Raw genomic sequence first — 6000 nt, 5'->3', positions numbered from 1 at the left:
GCTAAGTAGAGCAGCCAAGGGCTGTGCTGTTAGAGCATGAAGGCAAGTAGCTGGCAAAAGCTAAAAATGACAACGAGAGATGTTGAGGTAATAGTTCTTATAAGCGAGGATGACCTTGGCATCGGGACATTATTAAATAAACTATCATGGTGGGGAGATGTTTCTCCCCACCCGGTCCTCGTGGAGTTTCTTCCCACCCAAATAAGAACAAAGGATAGGCTGATTTCTGCTGTACTGATCCCACCCTTTTGTAACAGAGAAGTTAGGTTCCTGGTGCCTAATTAGAGCGAAGTCTGGCTAAACGCAGGTGAGGAACAGCAGTTCTACCAAGTGGAGCTGCTCAATAGCCCCAGGAACACTTAATACACTTAGTTCAGCGAAAAGTGGCACTGAGGTTTCTTCGTACAGACCATTTAAAATTAGGTTTGTCACGAACAAGGTTAACCGAGATGTGATGGCGGGTGGGTGGATGGATGGATTCAGGTGATGACAGCAGGTAAAGAAATGAAAGCATTCGCTAAGAAAACACAAAAGAGTCGCCTGGGTGGCTCAGTCTGTTAAGTGATCCACTTGTGGTTTCGACTCAGGTCATGATCTCAGGGTTCTGGGTTGGAGCCCCACATCAGGCTCTGCACTGCTCCTGATTCCCTCTCTCTCTCTCTGCCCTTCCCCTGCTCACTCTCTCTGTCTCTCAAAATAAATATTTTTCAAAAAAAGTCGTTTTTAAAAAAGAAAACACAATAATCAAAGCAATTCCGTAATTTTTCAAATATGTTTTTAATGGAGGAACAAAAATAACTATGTTTGAAGTGCAAAAGCTTAGACAATTTTAGTTTTATTTCTTTTGAATGGTGTATTGGAAAGGGCTGCAATTTAGTTAGGGGGATGATGAGTTTGGTTTTAGATATAATAAATTAGGATGTGGCAAGATCTCAGAGAAGAACGGCTGGAATCACAAGATTAGAATGCTCATTAGAGACCAAGATGTGGGGTTATCACATGGATGTGATCATGAGGCCATCCACTTAGGTAAATTGGTCTCAGGAGGAGAGCAAGAAAACCAGTTAGCCTTAGGAATACCCACTGAAAATGGACCAAAGGATGAAGTGTAATTAGAGGGGTGGTCAGGGATGGTCAGGGGTGGTCAGGAAGTTTGTTGTTTTAGGATTATGGATTCGAGTGATGAAAGAGTTTTAAGAAGGGCAATAGTCAAACTTGTTTAATATGACAAAGGAATCAAGAAGGAGAAGATTAAGAAAAGACATTTCAGTTTGTCAAGAAGCAAAGTCCCTGAAACACCGAATGTGTATTGGTTTATGGAAAGCTGCCAAAAAGCAAATTAAGGGGTGAGAGGTAAAGGGAGACGGTCCACACACACTACTCATGTAAGGGCTTTGGGTATAAAAGGAAGGAAAGAAGTATAATGGTGGGAAATGTTAAGGGCATTAGGTTAACAAAATAAAAGGGCACTGATATAATAAAGACGAATCTAATCTTCCTGAATTCTAAGCTACTCCCTCAAAGTAAATTAGTAGCCTTGAGAGGCTCATTAACTCTGTGAGGGCACCAGGGTATTGTTCCCTGCATTGTATTGCAGTGCCTGACAAAGCAGAGAGGTTATTATTCATAGCTTTAGGACAAGCACTTCCTGTCACACTGGAGAGACTCCCTAGGAAATAAAGATACCATTATAAGAAACAGAAGCAGCAGTGTCTGCTTTTCTAGAAGGAAGATAAATTTAAAGATAACTGTCAAATCCTTTAGCAAAAAATTAATCTACCACTATCAGGTTTTAAAACACTAGACTACTCCTGTGTCATCATCATGCCCAGTTTCTTCACCTATAAAACAAGGAATTTGGAGTTGATAATCTATTTAAAACAACAACAACAAACTTTTGGCTTTCAAATTCTATGTTCTTTAATTCATTTCCTCCTCAGACACCATTACCTATAAGGAAAGAAAGGGTATCCATAATGCAAAATGCCATAATTAAGAAAGAACACAGGAAGCTTCTCTCTTCTTTTTCTCTTATCTCCATTTCCCTTTCATTTTGCCCCCTTCGACTTAAAAAAGTGCATCCTGAAAACGTCATGCATTATGGATCTTATAAATATTAAAAGGTATGAAAATTTCTACAAAGCCATCATTGACTTTATACATTTTACCTATCATGTGGCTCCTAGAATTCTTGTAAATATTATTACTATCAGCCATATATCAGAAAAGTTGTAATAATAAAACTTGCCCTTGTGATGTTAATTTCTTTGTCCTAATTAAATTCTGAGAACAGAATGTGTATTATTAAAATAGATTTTCTCATCTGTAGGCTTCTAATTTACTCACGGAGAATTCTACTTCCCCCCTCCACCCCAGGGGATCCCTGTATTGTGCAAACTTCTAAGGATGCATATTATAAATGTTGGAGCCTAAATATGCCATGTTTCAATTCATGGCACATTTGTTAAGGGCCTATTGCCGTGAGATTTTGGAGATATCAAAATGAAGTTGGGGTAGTTAGGTATAGGAGCTAAGTATCTAACAGGAAAGAATGGCCATCTTTATTACTTACATCCAGAAGCCATCTTACAGATTAAAATGTGCTTTCACTGTTATTCTTGTATTACCCTGACCACTCTGTAAGGTAAGCATCCATCTTAGTTTCCTATCTTACAGTTGATGCATCAAGGAAAAGAGAGTGAAAGGAACTTGCCCCAAGTCAATGCCATTAGTGACTGACGGATTGAAACCTACATCTTCCCTTTCAAAATATCAAGCTCTTTTCTCCTGTATATGAAAGTAGTTGGATACAAAAAATGTTTGGACTAGATTTATGGGGGTGAAACAGCAGGGGGCATTACTGCAGGATATAATGCCAGAAAGCTAGGCAGGAATCACTTATTAGAGGACTTTACATCTCGATCCTAAAATGTTAAGTGTTGTTATTTATGTATTAGGAGCTAACTGAAGGATTTTGAGCGGGGGAAAGACAAGGTCAGATCTCTGTTTAGGAAAAGAGCTTGATGGCCACAGGTAGGCTACTGAGAGGTATGAAAGCATTGAAACCAGGCGGCAGCTCTCACCACTTGATCCAGGAGGGGGCCTAGGAGGTCTGTGACCAGTGCAGAGGCAGCAGGACTGAAAAGGAGGTTAATGATTTTAGACATGGTTTCTGTAATAGAAGGCATGCTCAACTTTGGATTTACAGGGATTCTATTAGGTCTAGATTCATGTCATACATCATAGTACCCACTTTCCAGTCTCTAAAAAAAATATTTAGTCCTTCAAAATATTAATGTATATGGTAGGGCACTTACAGATCACTGTTGCTAGCATCTTCCTAATGATTTCAAGTAATTAATTTGTTCAGCAAGCTTTAGTACGACTGCAGTCTTAATTTTCTTCCTCTGACAATCTTCCTAAGCTCTCTCTATACCAAGTCAGGGTATGAAACCAGCGTTTTGGCTGGTGCACCGTGGGTTTCACTAAACTAAAAATCAAGACATCAGCAGGGCTGCACTCATTTCTGGAACTTCTGGAGGCTGTCCACATTCTGCAGTTCATGGCCCCCTTCCTCCATCATTAAAGCCAGCGATGGTGGATCAAACGCTTTGGATTTCTATAATTGCAGTCTCATCACAGTTTTCTGGTTCCTTGAAAGCAGAAGTGGTATTTGAGAATCCACTATCCATATGATGTCTTCTATCCGTATCAGTACAACATTCCAAATACTCCATTCCAGAGTTTGTAATAAGGATGCACATTTTACCTGGCAAAGTAACCCTCCTGTGTCTCAGACACTATAACCAATACCTACACTTTCCTACATTGTGGACCACAAAATAAATTTAGATTTTCCTTAAACACCTGGACAAGAGTTGCTTAAATAAATGTCCATTGGTTGGATGTACGAAGTTAGCAGCCCCAACCCTGACACCCCATTCCCAAGTATTCCCCCAAATCCCAAGGATACATTTATATGTACTAAAAATTATCCTTCATCTTCTCCCACCCTGAACTTTCTCCTAGTGAAAATGTCCTTCACTGGTTGCAGCTACCAGCACTCTAGTCTTGGCTGATACTCTCCTTTTGGCTTTCTGTGAAGATGGCCAGACTGGCCCCCTTCTGACACCTGACACAAGACTGAGATGCTGAGCAAAAAGGATCAGAAATGATGGGAGAGAAAAATGTGTACTTTATAACTATTGCTTCCATACATAGCTTTGCTCAGGTACCCATCAGGTCCAGACTCCATTACAAACACAGTTCACCCCACTTCTAGGAAGGCCCCAGATGAGTTTCACTAATGATGGGACAAACTCAAGCTGACAGATGTTTAGAACAGGAACAGGGAGATAAAGAGTATGAATTTATCTTTTAAGAAGTTTGGCTTTCGCCCTATGACTTGTAAAACATCAAAAGGTCTCCTATTTTTCTGCTGTGTGCCAAAGCATGCCTCACCCTGACAGTTTTCTCAGTAACTTCAGAAAAGTGTACATGAAAGCCCAGACAGATACCAGTAACCGAGAAAAAGTCTGTCAAAATGAAAGGAAATTGAGGAGGAGTTTTCTCCTTTCTTGGCTCCAAGAGCATGTGGCCCAAGAGAGTTGTGTCATTATCATGAACTTCTCTTATTTAGTTTTATTTTCTCTTTTTTTAATGTGGGGTGTGGGGAAGTTTGGTGTACTAGTTTTCTACTGCTGCTGTATCAAATTACCACTTCCAATAGCTTAAAAAATACAAACATAATAATGTATAGTTGTATAGGTTAGAAGTGCACCCTGGGTTTCACGGGGCTAAAAATGAAGGCATCAGCAGGGCCACATTCATTTCTGGAACTTCTGGAGGCTGTTCACGTTCTTTAGTTCATGGCCCCCGTCTCCATCACTAAAGCCAGCAATGGCAGGTCAACCCCTTTTGAAGTAGCATCTTTCTAGCACTTCTTTCATCATTTCTCTCTTTGTGATTTAAAGCCAGGAAAAGTTCTCTCCTAAGGACTATAATTAGACTGGGTCTACCCAAACAATCCAAAATAATCTCCTTATTTTAAAATCAGCTGAGAAGTGACCTTAATTCCATCTGTAACCATAATTCCCTTCTACCTTGTAACATAATATAATCATAGCTTCCAGGAATTAGGACTAGGACATCTTTGGGAGTCATTGTTGTGTCTACTATGGTCGGTTAAAGACAAGGAGATAAGAATCAGGAAGACATAGGCATTATAATGAAAACTGGACCAAAAAAGCGCCCCACCCCTGCCCAAAAAAGGCAACAGGTTCTTGATACCATTAATCCAAAGGAAAGTTGGTACAATGTTAGAGTAGAGGGTAAAAACATTTCTCCCAAATGAGAGCATGTTTATTTTTCAGTATTTTATTTAAGTTCAGCTCAGGAAAAAAGAATTTGCCTTTATTGTCCACAGTATCTGCTGCTTTTGTGTATTTCACTGGGCAACCCAGATTAGCTTGTTCCTGCGTCAGTAGCCTGTCTGCTAAAGAGATGCTCTGGTGGGAGAAAAAATATTGGCCTTAGCAAATTGTGGGCCAAGTTATCAGCACTACTTACTCTTGGTTGGGGCAGATATCTCCCTAGCATTATGCATGCTGGAACATTCCCCAACATTACCACAACTATTCAGGTTGAAGATTTTGCTACTTCCTGTTGCTCATGGATGAGAAAAATAGAACATAATCTATTGGATTTGTATGTGGTAGGCGAATACCATGGGCAAGGTGCTGCTTTCTGGGGGCAGGCAGCTTTACAGCATGATGGCAGTTAGGTCTGAATAGCTGGGTAGCAGTGGAACCTCTCTAGTGGAGCATCTGAGTTGTGAGAGGTGTAGCTGTACCTCAGGCATGGCCTTTGGCAGAGTGACTTGTAGTATGTCCTCTGCTCTGCCTGTTATCTTCAGTGCTGCCTGAACATTCATTCAGGTTTGCTATGGAGATTCCAATGCATCATGTACGGTGGGCCTAAACTCACAATGACCCAGCAGGT

This window comes from Leopardus geoffroyi, chromosome A2 (genome assembly GCF_018350155.1).
Source record: "Leopardus geoffroyi isolate Oge1 chromosome A2, O.geoffroyi_Oge1_pat1.0, whole genome shotgun sequence".
NCBI classification, from domain to species: domain Eukaryota; kingdom Metazoa; phylum Chordata; class Mammalia; order Carnivora; family Felidae; genus Leopardus; species Leopardus geoffroyi.
The sequence above is the reverse complement of the archived record's forward strand: the minus strand, read 5'-3'. Positions refer to the sequence as shown.